The sequence below is a fragment of the Chaetodon auriga genome, chromosome 4 (genome assembly GCF_051107435.1).
Source record: "Chaetodon auriga isolate fChaAug3 chromosome 4, fChaAug3.hap1, whole genome shotgun sequence".
In the NCBI taxonomy this organism is placed as follows: domain Eukaryota; kingdom Metazoa; phylum Chordata; class Actinopteri; order Chaetodontiformes; family Chaetodontidae; genus Chaetodon; species Chaetodon auriga.
Genome location: NC_135077.1, coordinates 9,991,775 through 10,008,720, shown reverse-complemented (window position 1 = coordinate 10,008,720; position 16,946 = coordinate 9,991,775). Strand labels below are relative to the sequence as shown.

Here is a 16,946-nt window from a genome sequence, read left to right as displayed (position 1 = left end):
CTCCAAATAAACTTCATCTTAACTAGCTTGTCTGTCAAAGTCAATTTTTTTGGTCTGCCTTGTTTTGTTTTCTGTGGAGTCAATCTCTGCAGAACCTCTGGGATCTGCCTCCTTTCATAGCACATAGCTCAGCCATCACATTCATTCCTCTGCCTTATGTCAGTGAAGTTCTTGTTACTATTATATAGATGGACCTTTGTTCCAGGTGTTGCTAGTGCCCAGCTTCTAGGTATACTGATGCCAGTCAGTAGGTCCAGACTGGAATTGTTGTGGAGACTCACTGTCTTCAGTGTATGAATCCAACTGACTTTGTGATGCTGTCATTTTTCCTCTAGCGCCACCATGAGGCTCACATTTGAGTGAAATGTCTCAACAGCTGTTGGATGGATTTCCATGAAAGTTGGTGTGCATGGTAACCCATCAGGTCATAATTTCACTTTATCTGATACTTTGGTTTATGACCAAATACTTACAAAAGTAATGACATTCCCATCGGCCTCAGTTATACTTTGTATTTCTTGATAATTAGCAAATTTTTGCATGCTAACATGCTAACAACTGAGGTGGAGACACCATTGATTCCTGTGATGTCCTGTGGTGTCTTGCTGTCCTTGTAGATAAGGCCGTCTAAAAGTGAAGTTCTTCACAAACTCATACGGCTCACATTTATTAAAATGGGGGCCCGAGGTGTTTTATTAATATACATCCCTGAGCTATGGAGGTGACGAAGTTGGGACCTGTTCATCTTGCAAAATGTCAAGGTTGTCTTTCCTTGACATGCGATGGCATATTAGACTCTGGATATAAGACAAAACATTTAAAGCTCACAATCCCACACCTCATTGTAGATCTATCTGTAGGTCATTCAGTACAAAATTGAAATTCATGAACACTGTAAAATATTTTATGACCCAGGCATGAAATCTCAGTACCTTTCAGTTCCTGCCACTCTACTTCAGTAATTGATTGCTAAAGCTTCTTTGCGTCCCTATTGAACTGTCTTCGTATTTAAGCTTGGATAGTGTTCAGTCATGACACATGAACCCAAGTCATCACAACATCCACCTCGGAATAAATCCATCTTACTGTACATTCCTAATACACATCCAGTGTGTTTATGAAGTATAATACTGATCTGTCTCTGCCTGTTTTACAGCTGTGCTCCCATAATCCCCATCCTAATCCACTGCCTGTATGTGTATCTGAGTGTGTGTGTGTGTGTTTGTGTGAGTTGTCCCTTTATGTCTGTGTATGTGAAGCATGGTGTTTAAGCTTCTGGCTTTCAGAGGGCCTCTCTTTCCCACGCCTTCCACACTATATGTAATACCATAGATAGCCCTCCAGTCATCCACTCCTCTCCATCGAACCACTCAACACAATGGCCTGCCTGGACAGAATCACTCTGCACTACGCCGTCAATATCTCCATTACTATTTCAGTCAACAGAATAAACACAATGAAAATTGAATGGTTATGGGTAATATTACTTTTAAATGAGCTGATGAAATGGGTGAAGTGATGATAGGAGAGAGGGTTGCAAGTGGCTGAAGATGGAGAGGGGTGATTATGAGCAGTTAAAGGATAAAAGAGCAGTTATATTCCTCAGTATCATCTTTTCCTTGATCATATCTACCTTGTTACACCTCATTACAGTGTGAGGATGCTTTTTTCATCTAACCCTAACCCTAGAATTAACTACTAGAATGGACATTATATGACAAACATGCATGCACATCCTCTTAGTTGTCTAAATTTTCCTCTCACAGCACACTATTTAGAATGCAGAACGTTTATTTTAATTCAGCTTTTAATTCAGTCCTCTTTACAGAACTGTGGTTCCCAACCCTGGGGGTCAAGACCATATGAGGGGTCACAAGATTAACACAAGGGGTCATCAGATGATTAAGAGTTTACAGTAAGACAGCAGAAGAGAAAAAATGTTACTACACCAAACTGTGTTCGTTTTTTCATACTTTCCTCTAAAAAGATATTCAAACAAAGAAAACAAAACACTTGGTTAAAGTGGTCACAACTGGAGGACATACACAATCCATGATGTAAGGGTTAACATTCCCTCATTTTAAGGGGTCACCTGATTGGTATGTTGAGAACCACTATCATACAGCCTGTTTTTTTAAGGATATTTTTTGGGGCACTTTTATTCGTTTACTTGAAAGCAGACAGTAGAGAGAAACAGGAAATGAGGGGAGAGGAGACATGCAACAGAGGTTCCCCACTGGACTTGAACTGGGGATGTCAGCAGCTGAAACCACTTGGCCACCACAGAAGCCACTGAGCCTGTCCTTAGGTGTGATCAGGCCAATAGAGCATATTCACTGTAACACTGAAGAGAAGAGAGGCACATAGGGAGGTATGTGAAAACATGAAAGCAAGAAAGAAAGCAAGAAAGCAAGAAAGAAAGAAAGAAAGAAAGAAAGAAAGAAAGAAAGAAAGAGAGATCCTATGGAAAATGACTGGTTCTCCTTGGTGTTTAAGAATGGTGCTTGAAGATGAATAGAGAGAGGAGTAAGAGGTTGATGAGTGGGACCCTCAGCAATGATAATCCCATTAGCACTGTACTGCATGTTAAGCTCCCTACTAATGACTGATGTGTGTGTATGTGGGCATGTGTGTCACATGTGTAAGCACGAACAGTGTGTGTGTGTGTGCGTGTGTGTGTGTGTGTGGCTGAGTCCTGCTCAGACCATCCTAATTATCAGATGTGACTCATGTGAGGGTAATTACAGCATCTGAAACAGTGGGAACAAGGCTACGAATGACCCAGAAATCTACAGGCTAATGAAGCGATAAGGCACACACACACACTCTCTTACTCTATGTCTCGCTCTCACCTCACACAGTGAGACAGGGGCAGAGCGGGAGAAAGAAAGAGACAGTCAAAAAGACTGAAAGGGGAACAATGTTTCCCTCAGACTGCATTAGAGAGAGTAGAGAGATTTGGGAGGAGCTGTCAAGAGACGCTCTGTCAGGCGGCTTCAAGCTCAGCCCTTTTTCCTAGTATGAACTAATCTGGCTGCTCTCTGTTCTCTGTCATATCTGGCCACAGCTCCACGGCACTGTGGTCCGCTTCCACAGGCGCGGATTAAGCTCGACTACCTGAGACTAAATTCTTCTATTGAAGAATCATCTAGGTGTAATCCCTGTGTGGAGCCAGCCCCGCATGGTACAGCACATTATATCTCTCACCATGTCTATTATACAAAGCAGGCTGGCAGCAGAGCCTCAGGGTCGCTGTGATTGTTACGTAAACTGCGATTGGTTCACTTAAGGTGGTCCCCCGGGAACACATCAAATAACTCAGAGTTCTGACGGGATGTTTTTCACCTCAGTGATTAAAACATTCAAATTTTCATACACCCTGTCACACATTTCTTTAAAAAATCCCATCTGCTAGTTTTTCATATTTGCATTAACATTTAACATTCATTTTTTTTCTCTTCTGTTTAATTCGCAGAAGAAAAGGAAATACAGCCTACCCATATCACATTAACACACACAAAAACACGACTAATGAGGAAAAAACTATAAATATGACAGCAAAGGCAAAACAATACAATAAATTGATGTTGACTATAAACACTTACGTTAACTTTATCAAAAAAAATAAGAAGAAAAAAGCCGGCTGATCATTTTACTTTTAATCAGATTGTGTAGAATTTAAATGGACCAAAAATGTCCAAAAGATAAAATTAATGCCTTAATGAATACTCGAAAAGAAATAAAAGTTTTAGTCTCAGGTTTTGACCCATAACCTCCCAAACCAATAGATGCCATTCACAGGAAGTACAGCTTATATCAGCAGAAGGAGTAAACCAGTGTCTTATTATTGGATGTTGTAAACTTTGATGTTTACAGGCGGCCATGTTGGAGGGTAGACGACAGGGGATGCAGGGATCTAAGATGCTCGATCGGTATCACAGCCTTATTAAATGGCCATGATGTGCCGATCCACATTAAACACAGTGTCTTCATCAATGTCAAGATAAAATTCTGTCTTTTCAATATCACTTCCATTCAGTCACTCACAACCTGTTGGCAGTGGTTCCACACAAAGAGAGCACTGGTCGTGGATCAGCACTCTGTACTGGCAGATATCCTGAGTTGAGGTACTCAAAATCTGTCAGTCATGTTTGAGATGTACTCAGTTCAACCAAAGATAAGTTTCAACCAAAGATAATCCTCTCAGGTTGTTTCATTTGATGCTTGAGAGGCCCGAGGATGGAAAAGTGTTTGATACTTTAAAAAAGAAAAGCAAAAAGTAGAGAGCCCTCAGGTTGATTTCACAGCCCCTTGCAGTGGTCTTGACCCTTGGACTGATAAGCACTTCCTCAGAACAAGTTGAACTTGAGCCTTGATCTTGCTGCTGCATGATGCGCCACCGTTTTACAGTCTCACAAAGGCAGAGGGCATTTCCCTCACTTGTACCAGTTTGCATAACAGCTCCACTCACACTGCAATTTAAGTGATCAGTGATACATAGTGCGACCCACTCGTGGTGCTGGTCCGTGAGGCAGAGCAGGTTACCCTCAGCCCACGCTCCAGCCATCACAGGAACCCCGTCTCTGTCGCTCCTACGCAGGCTGAACATGTGTGTGTGTGTGTGTGTGTGTGAGTATAAATGATCGACTGTGTTTGAGTGAATTGTCTTGATCAAATTCCCAATTACACAGATGAGTGTCTCTTCAGCGCTGTGCTCTTTTCCAAATACACAAACAAACAGACATAAACGTCACACAAACACACCCACTCATGCGCACAAAAACAGAAACAGACACACACAGACACACACACACACACATAGGCCGGAGGCACCAGGCACTTCATTTCCTATTCCACCCCCTCTCCTCATCCTCAGCACCCTCATACTCCACTCTGGCCTCCCCAACACTCAACCCACAGTCACTATAGCAACCTCACACAGAGCTGCTGGCAGCCAGAGGGCTAATCATGTCGTTACAACATCTGTCAGGAAACAGAGACACGCACCCTCAAACATTCACACAACTGCACGGACCCCCAGCAGCACTTGGACCCAGGTGTCCATGCATCTTCACAAACAGATAGGAAAGCATGCATCTTTATACAAACGCTCGCGGGCATGTGTTCATTCACACACACACACACACACACAGACACACACACACACGCTGAAATAAGGTCAAGTTTAAGACAAGTTTCTTACCTTTGCTCATGGTTCATCCTGGAACATTAAGTTTAAAAGCGGGAGCTGAAATAGAACAAGACAAGATTTTTCACGTCAGTTTGAGATGTCTGCACACTTGATGTATGGACAAAAAGTCCTATCGATTGTTCTTTACACAGTCCTTTCTTGGACAGGAAGAATCATTTGCTCGAAAACTTGTCTTCCATGAGACAGACAGAGACCTAAAGGGAGGCCAGTGCTGGGATTTGCTGGTAAAATGGGCCGATCAAGTGTGCTAAAGAAACATGCCTGCTGGGTATGTTGCTCTGCTGCCACCTGTAGACCAGACCTGGTACTCCACCTGCACAGAGTCTTAGGACACTGACCTCAGAACATCCAGCCAAACGCAACATATTAAGCTGGGAAAATGGGAACTAGGATAAAGGAGGGATAGCTGAGTTGTGCAAACAAAGTTATTGCTGCATTGAGAGTCATAGACCTGCAGTGTTCCACATGCTGTCTGATTCAAAATCAATCCCCTCGATAACATCTCACTTCTTTCAGTGTACAGTACGTGCGACTCCCAGTGAAGCGCTCCGCTTGCCTCAGTATCTTCCGTGCATCATCTAACGACACTTTCAAAGAGTTTGATGAACTCTATTTTTGTTTTTTGAAGTTTGCTGAGGCTTGCTTCAAAAATGAGTCTCTCTCACACTCACACACACACACACACGCACCAACTCAACTCAAACTCCAGCCAGCCTCAGAAAAGGAAAGTGCCACTCAGAGCAACACACACACACACACACACACACACACACACACACACACACACACACAGCCTCTGCATCTTTCAACAAACTGAAGAGGGGTGAGCGAATGCTTTATATTTAGAATGGTGACGCGATGCGAACTTGAGCGCTAACATGAGAGGAAAGCTCAGCGATGCGTTGGAGAGCTGCATATTCAATAATGTATCAGAGGCAGCGTTTTAAAAACAGCTGGGGATCGCCGCTCTGTCTTGTCCTGTCTGCCGGTCTGTCTCTTTGCATGTCTTTCCCCCAGTCTGTCCACTGCGACGGCAGCAGATTTGCCACTCCTGCGGGGAGCTGATGTTTGGTTAAACTTTCATCCTGTCCACGGTGTCTTCACTCGCTCTTTCTGTCCCTGAGGATGAGTCTCTCAATGTGCTTCCTTTGCTCTCTTTCTCGGAAGCGACATCCCATCCCGCTCTCTTTCTCCTTCTTCTCCCTCTGAACGTCTCCGTCAGTGGACACGGCACAGCCTTTTACCATCATAAATCATACACAAATCTGGCCCTGAACAAATCTGCTTTTTGACACAGAGGGAAGGAAGTTTATGTGCGTGCATCAGTCTGTTTGAAGGTCATCGTGATATTCAGCACTTACCTGTTTCAGTACGCAGGTCCACTGTGCTGCTTCATCCTTGAGGACTGAAAGAGTAAGAAATCTCCCCAGAATTCTCCTGCAGAGAGAAGAAGAGATAAAGTAGGAAAGGGATTAGGAACAGAGCCTTTCAGAACGCTCTGGAAGCCAACTCTGAATAAGTTCCTCCTGTTTGTGTCTGCTTTGCACCTGCCTCTGCAATTCAAGTGCTTTTGTGTGCGTGTTTATATGATATTTTGATCACAGCTTGCAGACTGAATGCTATAATTTTTCCAGAGGCGCGTCAGGTGAAGTGGACAGCCCTGGCTCAACTCCTATACTGAGGGCTTTTAAGGCTTTTAAGGCTTCCATGCGAGCTACTTACAAGCCGCACGAGCTGTGAGAGGATGAGGGCCTGAAAAGCATACAGCACCTCAGTATGATAAGAACACACTCTGACAGATCAAAGGGGTTACATTAGGACACATGTGTGAATACTGGCATAGAGGCATGTGAGACATAAGCGAAGAGAAACCACACACACACACACACACACACACACACACACACACACACACACACACACACACACACAGATCCAGTTGTGTTTCCATCGTTTTTGGGGACATTACATAGACTTACATTCATTTCCTGGACACTTACCCCAACCCTAACCATAAGCACTGCTTGCCTGACCCTAACCATCACCCTAACCTTCGACCTAAAATTTAATGATTTACATTATGGGGATTATGGTGTTTTGTACCCGTAAGACAGGACAAGTCCCCACAATGAGTAAAGAGATTTATGTCCCCACAATGAGAGTAACACACATCCACATCCACAGACATCCAGATCCTCTTCCATGTTTTGCGATTGCACAGAGCCTATGCTGTTGTCCACAATTCCTCTGCCGTCTATGGAGTGAAGCAGAGCGCACTGAGTCACTGCAAAATAGATACCACATCACCGATGGAGTGAAATCGGGATAGGTCTCATAGGCAGTTGCATGTTTATTTTTTGTTATGAAATCCGTCTTGAACTTTGAGGCCTTCTGCCGTAGTGCTGTGAATCAGCCACTGAAGTACAGCTGTTTATAACCCTTTCTGTGTAAATATCCAGTCTGAGCTGATTTAACACTTTCTGATTCTTGTTGTCAGCGCTCATTTATAGCAGAACACACTTTGCAGAAAGCTGTGCCAAGTTTCAGGATATTTTACAGCAAAAATAACAAAAATGAGAGCACATCATATATAAAGATGGTTAGATAGATTCAATCAGTGGCAAGTGGTGCAAGGTGCCATAACACAGAGTCACCACTAGTCTGTGCTGTTACACCACTCCTGTGTTTGTGCCGCTGACCGACTTACTAAATAAGGGCAGAGACGATGATGGCAGCATACATTAACTGCAGGATCTGATGATGTAAAGACTGAGGGTGATTTAATTACAAATGAAAACTAGGACATATATCATTTGTATTGCATTCCTTGACCTCTAACCACCCACTGTTTTCAGGACATAATGACTACATTTCTGATGATGTAATCAGGAGTCGTTGGAGGAATTTGCGCTCCGATGATCTAATTCAGACATGAGATAGATTTCAGTGCTGCATATACAGTGCGTGCACTGTGGCGAATGTATGTGCACCATGTGTGAAAACTAGTTCATACTTTTATTTTCAGTCGATGACACATTCCCCCCCTAGATTCCTTTCTACTTACACCATGTTTCTTCTGTAATGATCTGACAGTGGCTGGTGAAATCAGTTGGGTGGAGGATTATTATAAGCATCGGTTACCCTCTATTGTGGGCGCCAGTTTTCCTCTCCATCTTGTTGTTTTCCTGTTGGTGTTTCAGTGCTCCCTGGTTGGAAACCACCTTGTTAGCGAGAATGTGCTTCACCTGTGCTGGCCCAGCAGAAGTAATTAAAGCCTCGGCAGCCTTGTGCAGGAGTGGAAAGAGTTTAGAAAGTAGATCATTTGGAAAGCTCATGTTGGCGAAGGCAATTTCAGTTTACAGGTCTTGCACAATGAGCTGGGGAGAAGTTATGTTTATCCTGCTTTTGGTGGACATTGCATTACAGTAGTTTCCCCCCTGATTTTTCTGTGATGAAGTGGCATTCATGGTGAAAGTCTATCCGCAAACCCTTTTAGTTGCTTGAATCTCTGTGAGGACTCCCAGGGGAACCCTTCAGAGCAGCCTTTGAAACCCTTTTATGTTGATGGCTGAAGTGACTATTCAGTGAAAGTCAAAATGTTGATAGTAATATGAAGGGAATTCAACTCTTGTTGCTCCGTCTGGACATCACCTTAAAGGTTTCTGCTGGTGGCAGAAATGATTCACTGGCAAAGCTGCATATTATTTAGGTCACTAAAGTGCTTTCACATACCCTTTTCACTCCATGAACCAAACTATTTCTGCACTGACCTGCACAGCAATGGCCCAGATAATTTTTTGATGTCTAACGCTAACCAGGGCAGCTCAGTGGAACTCGGTTTACTTTGGTTTGGCTTCACTCAGCATGTGTGAAACACTCTTCTTAGGTTTCTGTCAACTGGACTCAACATCAAGGCAATTGGGTAAGCAGGGTGAGCAGAGTGGGCATCAGAGGGCCATCTCTTAAGCCCTACTTTAAATGTAGTGCCACAGTAAGGCCATGCATAACACTGACATGGTTACCTACAAAATTAGTCTCTAGACAAAACGGCCCTCACACTGCACCGTCTCTTTTTACAGTGGCGGTAAACTGTTATACATTTCAAGATCCTATGCTCATCAGTTGTGTAATTTTCTAGAGAAAGTATATTGCAGCAGCAACGCTGTAAACATGTTTACTCTTTCGAGGTGTGTATGCAGCACTGATCCAAGTTTGCCCAGAATGTTGAGGAGGTTGTTGCAGGTCAAGTTGGCAACAGGGACCCTCAGAGCGGCATGACACAGTTTTGCATAAACAACTTGAACTTGTTTACAACTTGTGTATGTGTGTGCGTCTGACACAAAGGAATAGGAGTATGATCTGCCCCGGCAAGGATGATTAAGCACTTTGAGGTGATACATGATGCACAAATGCCTGCATAAGTCAAGCGAGCGTTCCGAAGTGACCCGCACATCTTGAAACTCTCGAGACAGACGAAGGCCTACAGTGGCCTGAGGATTATTGAACGCCAGTTATTGTCTTTGTGTACTCATCCAGCAACCTGTACATGAGACAGCAAGATAACAGGGAGGCAGAGAAGAAGCACACACAGGATAGAAATTCAAGTCACACTTTAATCCTAAACTACATAAAAAATTAGCTCCTCTTAAAACCTAAAGTAGGATAAGTACAGCTAAATCTGGCATTTTGAGTCGAGTCAGATTACAATGCTCCAGTGTGCCTTCGCGTTTTGATTGAACAGATTAATGCAACTGAATTTGTTGGGTTGTAAACCAAAGAGTTGGTTTTAAATCTGATACCTCTATTGACACTGTCGAGCTAGGACGTCTATCCATAACACACGCGAATGAGAACAATGAGAGAAATATTCACTATTGCGCGTATCCTTTGACTTCACATTGACTTTACAGTGGGTCAAATTATGGTTAGGTTGAAGGGTTGGATTTCCTTGTTGGCACGCAGGGCTTTTAGACTGGGTATTAGACAATTTAGCACATTTCACAGTGCTGACTTTACAGCAGCACTAAACTGAATTGTTATATTAATAATGGAAAAAATTTGCTTAATGTAATGTAACAAGTGTCGCTTGTAGTGACAAACCACAGAATTATCAGAAACTGCAGCTCCCCATCAGCTCTACAAATCATTTTATTGTCTTTCTGCTCATTGTTTTGGTTGTGCTTTGACTTCATCAACTCAAGAATAAAAGCTCTGATAAACCCGCTGTACACAACCTGCCCTGCATGAAATGTCACAGAGACAAAGTTAGCAACTAGCTGATGAGCATTGCAGAGAATCTGCACTAAAACAGAGCTAAATGGAGAGTCAATACCGGACTTGCATTGACTGAAAACATGACTAATGCTAATGTTGTCTCTGTGTCTGCTCAATGTGCCAGAAGGCAATTGTTTGCTAACATGTCAGATGCATGATAATATGTCCTGTGTTAACAGGTGGTTGTGGCCAGAAATAGATAAAAAAAATCTGGTTTAAATGGTAAATGGACTACATTTCTAAAGCGTTTTTCTAGTCTACTTTGACCACTCAGAGCACTTAACAACATCAGGACCAATTTGTGTTTCAGTATCTTCTGGAGGATCGAATCAGCGACCTTCTGATTGGATGTTGAAACAACACTGCGAGAGCTCTCCAGTGATTTAGTTTTGGATTTCCTGTGTCTGAAATAAGGACGGACAAAGTTGATGCAGCAGTGGGAGGACATGTTGACTTTTAGTCCCTAGTATGGGTCAAACTCCATCCGACAATCCCAATAATACAAGTGGATAGCATGTTTTCGACTCTCCATGTCTGACAAAAGCCTGCGTTCTTCAAACTCTAGAACCCCAGCTTATCATGCTGGTGTTAAAAAAAATGTAGTGTCCCAGTCCACGATACAATAACCCTGATGACATTGAAACTAGTAAACTGATATTCAGGTGTAAAATTGTTGGAATGTCCCTTCTGTGTCGAGGGCTTTTGGTAAATCTCATTGATGACTGCACAGAAGTAATTATCTTCTCCATTCTGCCCCTTGAGAGGCCAAACCACTTCAAGCCTCTAGACCTACTTCACAACAGTGCAGAGAAAAAGGCTGAAATATAGAAGCTCTTCTGTTCATGCGCACTGGCAGCAAGAATAGTCACAGCAGCGGGAGGTTGTAAGCAATCTACAACACAGCAAATTCTGTGTAATGGCAGTGTAATAATGCAGCTTACACAAAGGGCACAAACATCTGCTGTGAAACGGTGTCACGTCTTTGTGAAATAATCCTATATTCTGAAATTCTATTTAACACCACAATGATGAGAAAATCACAATGGCTGTTCTCCAGCGCAGCAGATGCTGTTGTGAGCTTGGGGTGGCCCTGCAGTCATGGATATATGGTGACAATTCTGAGTTATCATTTGGTAGGTGCAACAAATTACTCAGTGGTGTCCTACTTTTAAAGACATATTAGACGCTGCTGTGCTCGAGGCCAAGAGAATGAAGGACTGAGGGAGCGAAAGAAGTGAAAGAAAGTGTCTACAACACAGAGGGGAAGCAAGAAAAATGAACCAGTGTTACAGGGTGAGGAAGAGAGAGGGAGACACGGAGAATTATAGCAAATGAGAAAGGGCAAATGAGATCTAAGAGGGAAGGAGCGCTTCCGAAGTGGAGAAACTCCGACAGAGCTTTGCCCTCTTCCGTTTGCTCAGTCACCATCTTTGAAAGGCAAAATTACACAGTACATCTAATTCTCTCGCACAGTTAACATCAAATTGTCTCAGTGCTAACATTCTAATCCTTCACTGGCAAAGACAATGCATGCAGCTTTCCTCACTAAGCACCTGCAAAGTTCTGGATATGAAATACCTGACATTTTTTTTCCCTCCAAGGCGAACGAGACGGAGCGTTAATCTAGGCTGTATAAATAGGGAAAGGTGGCAGAGTGTCACAGAGGTGACGGTGGGTGAAACCAGCACGACCTGACACCTGCTTATTTCTTGCCTTTGACGAGGTCATGAATGTTAGGCTGCTACTGGAATCCCACGAGTGCAGAATGGGAATGCTGGAGCAGAATTAGAATGGCCACAGAAAGACTGCAACGGGTTTCCTAATGAAGCCTCTCAGTCCCTCTGCCAAAGTGACCCATTTTCTCTTTCTTTCAGTTTTTCTTCCCCCTCTTGCTGATATAGCTGCCCCAAATTCTTCACAGGGAAGAATATGCATAAATTTAATTAAAATGGCTAAAATGATTGGAATAGATTCTTAAATTCCTCCAAACCATTAGTCCTTGGGTTTGCATGGACTTCAGCGGGTGAGAAGTCTGACGGGGTCAGTCTTCATTCTCGGCAGAAAATGTCACCGTGGATGTGGTAAATTACAATAACACAAATGAACTTTCACTTTAAAGGACAGGATGGGATTGAAAATATGTTTAAGCCGTGCATGTGTGCCTTTATGTGTGTGGCGTCGAGACAGTTGGGTTTTGTTGTAAAATACCAGTTTTCGACAGAAATGACTTCCTGGTGGCTTTTCTGCGAAACTGTAAAACAATTAGTTCGACTCTTTTTCCTCATTTCGCTTTAAGAGCTGTTTGAAATTGTTTCTAAATGCTCACTAGACTTCTTTGATTGAATTGTTCCGACACAATGACACTGTTTTAGTTAAAATTAAAAGGATTTGGGAGGGTTTATGAAGTAGAAGTGTGGGGACTGGTCCAAATTGCAAACCCTTGCAAGATAGCGGGGGATTTTGTTAAATATCTTGCAATTACTAAATTCCCTGCAGCGACTGATTATACAGCACTCAGACACCCACTTTAAGTGTACAAGGTTGTTAGCTGAAGAGAAGATGATCTTTCCCATGCTTGGAACAGGCTGAGTTTTTCCACAGGTGCTTCTTAATGTAAGTGATCTTGGACTTGCTGAGTGAGACTGATAGCAACACATAACTGGCTTCACATCTGGTTCCCACAGACATGAGACTGTGTTCTTTTTGTTTGCCTTTTCTTCAATTGAAATTTCTCTTATTCACCAGTACTGAGCAGTGATGCATTAGTAACAAGTTACAGTAATGTGATTTCTTTTTGTAATTCAGTAATTAGGATACAGTTACTAAACACACTGGTGGACTCGGTGGAATCTTGGAAACTCCTGTGGTATAAAAACATACCATGACATGCCTTCTGCGGTGACCCCATGTGCAAAAAATAAAGGAAACCTGATGCAGGAACTGTTTCACCATGAATGCATCATGACTTTGTGCACACTGATGCTGCATTGCATGCAGCTGGTGCCCTTTTTATTTGCTCCACACCTGCCACTCAGACAGTCTCAGTCTGCCGCTGACTAAACATAATGCTTTGTTACTTTGACAATTGCAGTTGTATGACTGAAATTTTGTTGCAACCAACACTGGCTTTATTAGGATAGTAGAGTAATAGAGTGAGGCTTTGATACTATGCCATTGATTTGGAACGATCTGTGGTAAACTATCTATGTATTGATTCTTGGGATATCCCAAATTTGATCCACTTTGTGGTGAGGTTATCGAGTTGTCTAGAAGAACGGTTTCCAAACTAAGATCTGACCACCAGGGGTCCTTGAGAGGGCTGCAGGAGGTTCCCAGCAAGAGGACAAAAAAATGAATTTTACTTTTATTACACTAACAGATAATGTATCCTCTCAGAGGGGATTCTTTCAGACAAAATCCTCTCAAACATGGGTTTGTGGTCTATTGTGCATCTCTTTTGGAGGTCCTTCACATGACAAAGTTTGACATTGCCAAGTTTCTAAGAATCCCAACAGTGCTGATTTTTTTTTGATGTCCACTGCTCACGTTTTGCTCCCCTCAGAATCAAAACGTTCTGCTTAGTTACGTTGTATTATGTCATGTCATGTCTTTCTGTTTGGAGCACTCATACTTCTGCATGAACGATGTTAAATAAATGAAATTCTGAATGAATGTTTAACACATTTCTGCTTTGGTTATTTCATAACTTCAATAAATTAGTAAGTAAATAGTCATAATAGTAGCCTGTGCATATTTATGAAGCTCAGCGTAAGTTCAATCATCTTTACGCTCGATCATTCACAATTCCCACTCTCTCTCTTTTCCAGCTTCCTCTAGTCAGCTGAGTATGTGCGTTTATTGCTTGAGTTAAACCAGATTTTGCTGCAATTTCAATCAGCCAATCAGGTTGTTGCTGTCAAACTTTAAATCTGTTCTCCTCCCTGCTGCCGTCAGCTGTCATTTCAATGCGACATCACTGCGAGCCTCCTCCACCCCGTTCACCTCCTGACATGTAGAGTTCATCAGAATCCACTCTTCATCACATCCACATCTTCAGCCTGCCCTTCGCCACCAATGCCTGGCCTCCATCAGGCTGGTTTCATAAAGCACTCACAGCTTCAGCAACATAAAGACTCTACCGATTCTCATCTTTATTGGTAATAATAATATTATTTCTTCACTCAGAATAAAGTCTCTCCTGATTTTTTTCATTGTTCAACACAGACCATTTCATGAGAAGCATTAATTATATAACAATAGAACAGAAAGGTGATGAGTTAAATGCAGATTCTGTGGCATTTGGCTGTGGAAGCTTTGAAATTGTTTAAAAGCACCTTTGATGCGGTTGGGCTGAGTTCTGAAAGAAATCCAATTAGTTTTGCATTTGAGAAATAAGTAATGTGGTACTTTTCTAGTGATTAACATGTAGAGGAGTGAGTAACTGATTACATCTTTTCACTTAGACTCTCTCTCATAATGTAGAGCATCTCAAAAACTACTTTACATGTGTCTCCAGGGCAATTCTCCAACCTGACACTTTGTTGTGAGCTGTTGGTTTTTCTGCACTGATGGTATTCTCTCCTCACATCAGGAAGGAGGAGCAGATTTCTCCTGTCATCGCTCCTGCGGCTGTATGAACACGCATGAATGTATGTGTGTGTGTGTGTGTGTGTGTGTGCGCGCGCACATGTGTTTGTTTCTTCCCAAGCATGTGCTGTCATACTGTTGGTGAAAAACGAGGTGCATATGAGTTCATCCAGTGAGAGGCAGTCACTAATAAGATAGAGGCTGCTCCACAGGAATGAGCTATGCCCTTATTACCTGCCTCACTTCCTTGCAGGCGACGTCCTCCCGTAAAAAGCACAACAACACTGTTCCTGTCCTCTCCGCTGCACATACTCCATCCATCCATCCATCCATCCATGTGCCCCTCCTTTTTCTCCTTCCCGCCACCTTTTCTTACGACTTTTTCTCCTTCTTCTCCCCCCAGCCTCTTCACCCTCCCCTTCCCTCCTCACTTCTCTCGTTCGTTCCTTTGTTCCACACCTCCTGTCGCCTCCCCTTCCTCCTTTCTTTGCCACTTCCTTCTCTTCCCACCTCGAGCACCTGAATTCTACCCTGCATTAAAATAGCCTCTTCCGCACCTCTCCCCTCTGCATAACACCTACCTGATTTACTCAGATCTCTGCTTTCCCCATATCTGCCCCCCTCCTTCCTCTCTGCTCCAATCCTACCTTAACCTGACCCATCCCTCTCCTTTCCTTTCATTTCCTTTCCTTTCCTCTCCATACTCCTCTAAACTTTCATCATATGCCTCGACGCTTGATCTATTAATCTCTCTCTGTTCCCACTCAGTCTTCCTTATCCCCTTGGCTCCTTTCCTCCCTTGCTCCCTCCCTGCCTCCCGTCTTCTCACCCTATTTTTTTCCACCTCTACCAGCCTCAGCACCTGCTGCCGAAGCTGTCTAGACTGGCAATGAAATGCGGATGGAGAGTGGGAGGAGGTGGGAGAAAGAGAGAGGGAGACGCCACAAGAAGGGGGTGGATGTGCACAAAAATAGGAGGATAAGAGGAAAAAGAAATGTTGAGATGAGTGGGGGTAAAGGAAGAAGATGGGAATTTTGAGGAGCGAGATAAAGTGGAAAGAAGAGTTGAGTGAAAGAGCGTAGAAATACTGTAAAAGGGTTCACGACCTAAAGTGGAGTTGTCCATTTTTAGAAGAAAAGAAATTCCACTACTTCTTTGTGGTTCCTTTTCAGTTGTCATCTTAATTTTCCTCGCTCTAGACTGTTTGGCATCTTTCAGAGAACACAACAGCAATCATTTTCTGTGGTTCGCTGCTTCACACCCACTGAACACCTCTGTCCACTCAACTGTCATTTCATCTTTGAATTGCGCCTCGTTTTTTCAAGAGACGTGATAAACCTGCCCAATTCACACATTCTCTCAAAGTGAAGAAACGTGATCCGAGGGGACCTCGTCCGTTTCTTCCTAAGGAACGACTTCATGAATGAATTTCGTGGCATTGCTCCCATCATATTGTGATTATGGGTAGTGTGAGAGGAGGAGGGAGGCAGGGGGAAGTGAGTAAAGGAAAAAGAAGTGAAGGCCTCAATCGAGTGATGAGGGAAATGAGGACAACAGATGCTAGATTACATCTTTATATGACAGATATGCACGCACGCACAGTTTTGTTTGATGGTCTCCGCGTTTGTGTGGTTTGAAGCGTATGTGTGTGTGCTTGACAGGAGGAGGTGTCCTATCTGTCAGTAACAGGATGTGATAATTAACCTTTCTCCTGCTGAGCGGAGCTATTAAAGCCAAGGCTTTAAATGAGTTTTTATCACAAACACAACACGTTACACAACTTCAGTTGTTTAGAGCTGTTGAACACATACAGTGACATCATGCACTGGACTAGTTGACACATGGGTCAATCATGTCTCTATATTAATCTACG

General features: G+C 43.0%; 1 protein-coding gene across 11 annotated transcripts in view; it reads right to left on the bottom strand.

Annotated features, from left to right (window-relative positions):
* The window catches only part of ptprdb (protein tyrosine phosphatase receptor type Db), a 144,855-nt gene that overhangs the window by 100,222 nt on the left and 27,687 nt on the right, over positions 1–16,946 (bottom strand). For all 11 annotated transcript variants that reach the window (XM_076727847.1, XM_076727851.1, XM_076727852.1 and 8 more), the window contains exons 4-5: positions 6,574–6,649; positions 5,204–5,248 (exon numbers count right to left, since the gene is read on the bottom strand). The gene's annotated coding sequence lies outside the window, so the exon portion shown is untranslated. The remainder of the gene's footprint in view (positions 1–5,203; positions 5,249–6,573; positions 6,650–16,946) is intronic.